This window comes from Arvicola amphibius, chromosome 14 (genome assembly GCF_903992535.2).
Source record: "Arvicola amphibius chromosome 14, mArvAmp1.2, whole genome shotgun sequence".
NCBI lineage: Eukaryota > Metazoa > Chordata > Mammalia > Rodentia > Cricetidae > Arvicola > Arvicola amphibius.
This window is the reverse complement of record NC_052060.1, coordinates 10,047,132-10,056,862: the sequence shown is the minus strand read 5'-3', so window position 1 is coordinate 10,056,862 and position 9,731 is coordinate 10,047,132.

Sequence of the window (9,731 nt, the reverse complement as noted above, 5' to 3'; positions counted from 1 at the left end):
CCTACCTGCAACAGCCTTCTTGTGGCAAGAACCCTACCAAGAGCCTGTCCATAGATCTCCAAGCTCTTAGCACACTCCCTCTGGGGTCTAGATTGTAGAACGACCAGGGCTGCTCTCACTCCCACAAAGTTTACAGAGCTCAGGTTGCCAGAGTCAAGGACGTCAGTGGCTGCAGATGCCTCCTCCCTCATCCCTACACCTCAATTGTATGTGCTCCTCTTCTGTACTCCCTCCAATCCCTGGAGTCAAATGTTCTGTCTTCCCTTCCCCCACATGTATCTTGGCTCTGGTCTAACTTAGTCTCTGTCTGGTGCTCAGGCTCATCCACTGAGCCTTCTGTAAATTTCTGTCATCAAGAGACTTCTTTATTGCCATCTCTTCTCTGAAATGTCCGTTGTTTATTGTCTGAGAACTGGGAATTCCAATGGATGAATCAGCTGGCATTCCTGTGGCTCTTCCCAATGGTGTTTTTGATTTTTTTTCTTTCTCCACACACCGCTCCTCTGGCCACAGACACCCAAGGCTCTTCAGTACTTGGAACAAGGCATGTGTCTCTCGGTTCTTCACTGATACCTCTAGTACTGAGTATTTACATTCTCCATCCTTACAAAGCCTCCCACTGTCAAGTCAAATGTGGTGGCACATTTCGGTCACCCCAGCACTCAGGGGTGAAGGCAGGAGGATCAAGCATCCCTGGTTACCCTGTGATAAGTATTCAACTCGACTACACGAGGCTCTGAGTCAAAGCAAAGAAACAAAAACCTGCTTTCTTCAAGTCCAAGCCATCACCCACCCAGTGCCCCCCATTTCGTTCAGTCCTGTAAGAGTCTTGCTCCACTTCCCCTCAAGTGTATCTAAGCACACGGACCACTGCTTCCTCTCTTCTCTTAGTACCTCCTACATTGTCACCGGTATCAGCCTTCATGCTGGCTTCCTACAGATTTGTCATGTTCAGGCTCGTGCCTTCCTCTTGTTTTCAGTCTCCTAGCTCAGTCATAATCTTGACCTTGTTCAGACACTTGTAACTTGGACACAGCAACAGAACCAACTTCAGATACTTATTAAAATTAACTAAGATAACATTCACAAATGCTTGTCACAAGTAGCTGGCAGACACAGACTTCTCTCTGTACATGCTCAGAAGCAGGAGGGAAATAAAGCTGAGTAGTCTGATGGAAGTCTTAGTGCTTGCTGAGGCAGGACAGAAAGACATGGAGAACCATGGGCAGGGAAAGAGCCCCTCGCCCTTGACTCTGGTTAAAGTCTGACCCAGCTGAGCATCAAGCTTCCTCCTCATCGCCATTTGCTGTGATGTGTTGGCACCAAGGCTGCCAGCATGGAGACACTATTCCTTCTCTGTACAGACATTTAAGGTCAAGAGAAGGGCCTCATTTCTTTTCCAAGATTCCAAGTGGGAATCTCAAACAAGACTCTGCCGTGCAGTGAAGGTACTTTCCTGCATCTTTTAGTGCTTGACAGTTGACTGTTCAAAGTCATGTCAACTGTCCCTTAGACCTGTCATCTCATTCTGTTTCCTTGGCAACATCACCAAAGTGGCATTTATGACTATTTTAAAGGCAATGAGCTGCAACACTCTCTTAGAAAAACCCATACTCATTGCCCTTGCTGTGTCTTATTTTCTTCCCAAACGTCTTTCTTTCCTTTAACTCTTGTGCTTGAAAATCTATGTTAAATAAAAAACCTTTATTTCTTCTGTGTGTGTATATATGTGTGTGACGGGGTACAGGTGGAGGTCAGAGGTCAAAGTAGCATCTCCCCCCATCACTCTCTATCTTCTGTTTTGAGTCAGGATCTCTCCCTGGAGTTGGAGCTCTCTGATTTAGCTGAACAGATTATTTAGCAAGCCTCAAGGATGCTCCTGCCTACTACCCTCAACATAGCGATTGCAGGTGCACACAGCACACCCAGCTATTCATGTGGGTGCCAGTGATCTGGACTCTGGTCTGTACTTTACCAACGGAGCCATCCCTGCAGCCACCAGTTGTCTTTTAATAAACCCCAATTCTGCTTCAAGCTCACTTGCCCAGAAATTCTTTCTATTGTTGAAGTCAACATTTTCCTGAGTCTAGGTACATCCCTAAAAAAAATTAAAGGGACTCTAGGTCATTGAAGGCAGCAATCTGTCTTTATTGCAGCAATGTTTATGGTTGTGCCTCATTTATCATTTACAGGAAGGAGAATTCCAGGGTAGAATCTATCTACAGAGGTTGACGACTGAAACTTGGTTGATGTAGAGGAATTGAACACTGCAGCCCCAGAGCCTCTTAACACTTCATCCTGGGTGGTCTCTAGCAACCTAAGAAGACACTCTTTGTCCCTCTTTGTCAGACCTAACACCCTGCTACTAGCCAGACCTAAATCTGACAGCGAAGAAGCCTTTGGAATGTACTAACTTACCAAAGGGCTAAGAGTGTTGAAGACAGTACCCAAGGCCAATAGCAGAGCTAGCAGAGCTCCCGCATTTTACTGTAACTTCTCTCTCTGATTTATAACTTTCTTTGTTCTCTTACCATCAAACTCCATGAAACTGCCTCCATGTTGGACACTATATTTGGGGAGACCTAAATGTATGTCCTTTGGTCAGGGTCATTCAAATTTTGTTCTAGAACAAACCATGTCCTTTATGCCTTTGAAGTGAAAGCTGTTTCTTTTGACAACACAAGATCAAACTTCTGTTAGATTGAATGTTTATGTTCTCTAGTTTTATAAAATTAATACATTGTGTGTTGCAATCCTGTATGTTTGTATAAAAGCCCAGGGTTCCCATTCAGCTTCTTCTATCTTAGTGACATCAGGAGGATATCACTGCTTGGATTCCTCCAGATGTAGAGGTCAGAGAGTGAGAAGCAGGCAGAGGACAGAGGTGAAACTGTCTGGTTTGGTAGTTCCTTGAGAAGGAGGGAGAATGACCTTGCCCTTTGTTGCCCCAGCAGTCTGGGATGCTGAAGGCTCAGAACCTACCACTAGATTTGTTGACAAGGAAGTCACTTGGGACCTTAATAAGAGAGATTTCAATAGCAATGGTGCACTGGGGACAAAAGACCAAAGAGACTGTAGCACAATGAATTGGCTACAGAAGAAGATACAGATTAGGTGCAAACGGTAAAACACAGGGGCTTGCAAAGGGAGTTTAGAAGATGGAGTTGTGCAGAAACAGAACGATAAGAACAACACAGTAGGAAATGGAACCTGGAGGGAGAAGGCAGAGCTGGGGAACGGCCCTTGTGTGGACAGAGGTGGCACAGTCACTGTGTAAGTGGTGACTGGCCACAGCCCAAAGCAGGCACCTTTCCTCTCTAGTATCAGGAGGGCGGAGCAGAGGCGGAGGGGGAAGGGGAGCAGCTCTTTTGGACAGTTACTGTGTTCTCAGGGAAACACAAAGTGCTCAGCTGGGAATAAGGATTTGAGAATTTAAATACAATTTTGTTTGTTAGCTCTCTCTCTCTCTCTCTCTCTCTCTCTCTCTCTCTCTCTCTCTCTCTCTCTCTCTCTGTGTGTGTGTGTGTGTGTGTGTGTGTGTGTGTCTGAAATCAAGCCACACTTTCCATATAGCACAGCTCCACCTCCTACAAATATAAAAGGATTTTGTAAACAAATGTTCTTCCTTATCTCTGCTCCTTCTACAAACAACTCCGATGCTTACCCGGAACTGGGTTTGAGCTGTGGCCTGGCTCCCCATCTCCTGGGAAAATATAAAAGCTTTCTGGTGTTCAGAGAACATTCTCTCTGTCTCTCTCTCCCCCTCCTTTTGTCTTTCCCTCCCTCCCTTCATTTCCCCCTCCCTCCCTTCCTCTCCCTGTTCCTCTCCTCTCTCTCTCTCTCCCTCGGGCTCCTCTATCACGTTGCCCATGGCAATTATCTATTTACTTTAAGATGTATCTCTCCATCCCTTTAAGACCCCATCATGTTGTCTCTGATTTGGTATCTTATCCCTCTTCATCATGCTCCCCATGGCCACGTGACCTTCTCTCCTACCAAACTCCATTCTGAATGATAATCTGACCACTCCATTTCTGAATCTGCCAGTCTTTCCTTCCACATGGGAGATGCATGTTTGAAGACCCAAAGTTGTATTTTCCTTTAGCTAGACTTAGCTGTCCAAATGCAAGACTAAAGTGGATAGCCCAGGAGGAGGTGGTAGACACTTTTAATAGCAGCACTTGGGGGCAGGGGCAGGTGGATCTCAGAGTTCAAGACCAACCTGGGCTACAAAGTGAGTCCCAGGACAGCCAGGACTACACGGAGAGACCCTGTCTTGGAAAACCCAAAAGTAAAAATATAATTTAAAAAATTATTAAAGGGGATCAAAAGTTGGGTTCAGCCACAGTCAGAAGTTCAATAGGTCTGATTCAGCAAATGTCAAAGTGTCTCTACAGAGCTAGATGTTTACGGTGACGCAGCACCGTTATCCGAGCTGAGTAGGAGAAGGGAGGAACGATAGGGAAGAAAGACAGAGTCAGTGGTGGACCGAGAAGAGGTGCAGGTAGCCCCTTAAAAGTGGGCCAGCAGAGTCAGGGTTGTTAGAGAACGGGGCATGTAAGCTAGACTTCCCTGAGTAGAGGGGAGCTGTCTGTACCCGAGTTCAAGATTCTAAGGGCCACCCTACTTTCCTAGCAGACCACTCTAAACCGCCATGCTTATACTCATAGATGAAACTGCCATCATCTCCGGGCTTCTTTGCAGTGGGCAGTAACTGCAGAGACCTGTAACTGCCCACAGTGCTGAGGATGAGGCACTGTGGAATGCTCAGCCACGAGGGTACATCTATACTACTCCCTCTACGGCCGGGGGACATGGTGAGAGAGGGGCAGGAGGAAAGGAAGATCCCAAGGAGGATGGGAAGTCCTGATTCCAGATGTGACATGGCCTTTGCACTCTTGAACTCACACAAGGTGTGATTATCTGTACAAGGTTGTATGAGATTGGTTCCTTAATATCCTATCATGGAAATGGGGAGATTCAGGGGCTCTACTCCTCCTTGCAGTTAGTGGTTGATGGGGCAGGAAGAGAGATTTTCTTTAGTGGTAGAGTAAGCAACTCTAATGAAGAAACTCACAGGACTGTGTGTGTGTGAGAGAGAGAGGGGGTGGTAGGTGGGACCAGAGAACTCACTGCATTGTGTGTGTATGTGAGGGGGAGGCACAGAATGGTATCAGAGAGTAAATATGACCAAAACATAATGAAACTCATCTTGGTATAATCAATGCATACTAAGACCAAAGGGTAAAGTATTCCGCAAGTCCAAATGACTGAAGTTGGTGGTTATAAAGTTGAAATGTTGTAGATCAGAGTTCAATCCTCTCAGGATGATTCCTTGAAAACCACTTATTGCCCAGCTCTCTCTCTGTTCTGGTACCCATATGGCTGTCAAAAACTTTAAAATATGTCTTTACACACACCACCTTTCACCGTTCTGAAAACCAAGAATGGGGCCAAGAGACCACTCCATGGATTAGGTTCCTGTTGCACAAGACTGGCAATCTAAGTTCAGATCCCCAGAAACTACATAAAAGCTGATACAATTGTGCCAGACTCTGCAAACCCAGCACATCTCACTGGGAGGTGGGGGGTTATGTGGCTTCGTAAGCTGGCTAGCAAGCAAGCCTGGTACATGCAGCACTGAATAAGGCAGACCTGTCTCAAACAAGGTGAAGACTGAAGCCTGAGGTTGCCCTCTGACCTCTACATGGGCACTGTGGCATGTGTGCACACACGCGCACACACACATATACACACAGAGAGATAAGAGAGAGGAGAATGAGGAATGTCAGCAAGTAGCATCTGAGGCCTGTACCAGAGAGGTCCCTTCTCTATGTTAACCTGCTTACCTGATGTTTCTACCAATGCATTTGAAAAGTGTTTCAATTTTTAATTTAATTTATTCTATTATTGTAGAAATTTTCTGTTTATTCCTCCATCCTCTTCTTCTCCCTTCCTTCCCTCCTTTATACCTTTATTTCTTGATGCTGGAGAGATGCTCAGTGGTTAAGAGCACTTATTGCTCTTATAGAGGATCCAGATTTGGTTCCCAGAACCAACATGGTGGTTCATAGCCACCCGTAACTCCAGTTCCAGGGGATCTGATGTCCTCTTCTTGACCACTGTGGGCACAGGAAACTCATCTGGTGTGCACACATACATGCAGGCACAAAACTTTTACAAAAAAATTTTTTAAGGCCGGGCGGTGGTGGCGCACGCCTTTAATCCCAGCACTGGGGAGGCAGAGGCAGGCGGATCTCTGAGTTCGAGGCCAGCCTGGTCTACAAGAGCTAGTTCAAGGACAGGCTCTAGAAACTACAGGGAAACCCTGTCTCGAAAAACAAAAACAAAAAAAAAATTAAATCATAAAAAGAAAATGCATTGACTAAAACTGTTACCCCATTGGAACACAGTTTTCACACACCTAAATCTGTCTTCCTGGGCCCTAGTCACTCACATTTGGGAGCATTTTTTCAGTTAAGGTTCCCTCATCCAAATGATTCTAACTTGAGTCAAGTTGACATAAAACTACCTAGCACTGTCTTCAAGTTTTCATTTGAGTTTGTTCTTCTTGATAAGACTAAGGACCCCAAGAGGGGATGTCGTGGATTTCCCTGACATCACCTGGAACTCACTCTACAATGTGCATAGGCACTTCCTCTTTGCACTCAGTTTCTCCCACTCTTAAAGCCTGGGAGCCTTATGAGCCTTGTAAATTTCTGAACTTTCTGAGCCTTGTGAGTTTTATTAGCTTCCTGGGTCTTCAAGCCTCCCACCTTCTTCCAGGAGGAAATGTTTTAGTCCAGAGGCAATAGCTACACATATTTCCATTATGTGGAGAGGCAGATTCCCGCATTCAAAGCTCACCACAGGAAGGAGTATGTGTTTCTGTTTTTTGCTTGATGTTGTTCTTGGTTGTAGTTCTATTTTGGTGTACATTATTACCCTTTCTCCTAGATAATACTTGATATTCGTTATTATTTTTATATTTGTTATTAACTTTGTATCAGGTTTATAACCTGAACCTTCTCATTTAGACAAAAGGGGGAAGTGTTGTGGGAATTCATTTCTGCCAATAGGGCCTTAGGGCATGGTTTCTGTGTGCAGATATGACCTATTATCTCTTATAAGGAAGAGGAATGGTCTAGCTCACTCTCTTGGGAGGTCAAAGCAGAAGTAAGCTTGTGTGGCTGCTCACATCTCCCCTGGGCAGAGCAGCAGGACACTGGCAGCTGAACCTACAATGGATACACTGCAACTTCCCCCTTATCCTGTATTTTGTGAGTCTGTATTTCCCTTTGAATAATAGTAAAGACTTTTTTAAAATTCTCACATCAGCCTGTGGTACATTTTCTTGAGCGACGATTGATGTGGAAGGGCCCACCTCTTTGTGAATAGTGTCACCCCTGGCCAGCTGATCCAGACCACTATAAGGAAACAGATTAAGTAAGCCATAAAGAACAAACCAATAGGCAGCATTTCTCCATGGCTGCTATTCCAGTTCCTGCTTCTGGGTTCCTCCTCGAGATCCCGCCAGGAATGAGGAGAGAAGGGACTTTTGTCACTTGGCCTGGAAGTCACTGGCATGGTTTCAAGGGGTGTTAAAGAAAGGGTGACACCTGAGGCGTGAGGGAAAATATGCTTAGAGAAGAAGTAGAAAGAAAAGAAAAAGGCTCATTATTCAGGCGACATTACAAAACAGTATGGCTTCTCTCTGTAAATAATTGCACTACAGGGTAGGAATTCTGGGAAGGAAGTGTACAGCATCTCATTAAAGTAGTATTTATTCCACCCATCTCTTTGACATAGTTTGAGGTGGGCCCACTTTCCTAAGGGCTATCCCCCTGCCTGAGAGGTGGTTCTGTGGCCAGGGTCGACCCATTCAGCTGGAATGCTAGGTGTCTACTCAGGCCAGGGAGTCTGTTCTCTTAACCATAGGGTTTTCCCTTAATGGGCCTTTATTGCTCCCCAAGCACAGGAGTGCAGCTCTGGTTATCGTCACCCATGCTGGAGGGGGTTTTTCAGTGATGCAGCTGCCTCTGGGTTACTCCTCACCTGTAGATAACTTCAGTAATCCTATTGGTTCTCCAAGTTAGACGTGAGTAGAATTTCTTTGATTTGCCAATGTCACCCTGTCTGGGGTGAACACACCTTCCCCAGATCAAGTTATATGAGACATATGCATCAATGTCCTGGGAAGCCACCTCTTAGACTGATTGGTCCTTTGAGATTACTAAAATGTACGTAAGTGTACTAAGAAAAGTAAAAACAGGGGGAAAAATCACAGCCAGACCCCATCAAGTGGTAACTTCCACAGTGAAAGGAACCTTGTCGAGTCAAGTAATTGTACTCAAGTACAATTGAGTAAATGATTTTTTTTCTACCAGTTGCCCAAGTTGTTGAAAGGACTGTATTACAATCATGACCCCAAAGGACTCCATCTTTCCAATACTTAAGTGAACCTATTCTTTTGGGGTGTGAGAGCGTGCGGATGTGCATGTGTGGTGTGTGTGTGTGTGGTATGTATGCATGTGTGTGGGGGGGATATACATGTGCAAGCCAGGGGGAGAGTGGAGCGTCTCACTCTATCACTCCCCCATAGTCTCCTTTGAGACAGAGTCTCTCACTGAACCGGGATCAAAGCTGGCAGCAAGTGAGCTCCAGTAACCCTCCAATCCCTGCTCCCCACAGTGCTGGGTTATAGGTATATTTTTTTACAAGGGTGCTGGAGATTTGAACTCAGGTCCTCATGCTTGTACAGCAAGAGATCGTTCCCGAAGAGCCATCTCCTCAGTCCTGAGCCCACGTTTCATGCTTTCTTTTGTTACAGTAATTTTAATGCTAATTATTCAAATCCAGAGGTTTCCCTGAGCTTTTCCAGAGGCCCGCGTAATCTTGACCATCCTACAATCCCCCTGTCCCGGCACCTCTCCCAGACTTGCTTTGTACTTTTATGTCTTTTTAACAGACTCTCAATACTTCTTAAAGAAGACCAGACATTTTCACTTTTCTTTGGGATTTGGATCCTTCAGTCTTTCAGAGTTTGCAAAAAGCACAATCCATGGAGGAGCTCTGTTAAGTGTTAGAGAAACATTAAAAGGGAAATCGATTATCAACGGTGAAGTCTTGCACAAGCAGTGTTTGTGTCTTAGGCAATTCTGCCACCTGCGTTGGTTCATGAGCAAGTTATAAATAAGAATCTCAGGTTTCTCGATGAGCCCTTTCAGCCCATGTGAGGCCAGTGTTTCTTCTTCAGCAGAAAGCCACAGTCCTTACAAGCAACCATGAAACACATTTACCCGAAGAGGCCAGGACTACTGATTCAAAGCAATGTCTCCAGGGCAGGCAGTATTTTCCACTGAGCCAAAGGCTTTTGGAATTACAGGAACCAGAAACCAGAAAGTGTGTGTGTGTGTGTGTGTGTGTGTGTGTGTGTGTGTGTGTGCGTGTATGTTGGAGGGTATTTCTTTCTTTCTTTTTTTTTTAAAGTTTTTTCGAGACAGGGTTTCTCTGCAGCTTTAGAGCCTGTCCTGGAGCTAGCCCTTGTAGACCAGGCTGGTCTCGAACTCACAGAGATCCGCCTGCCTCTGCCTCCCGAGTGCTGGGATTAAAGGCGTGCGCCACCACCGCCCAGCTTGGAGGGTATTTCTAAGGCAAGTCTAGCCCTCAGGAAGTCTTGATACTTTCAGGAATGAACTCTGTTTCAACCTCACGCTGATGCAGTACGTACA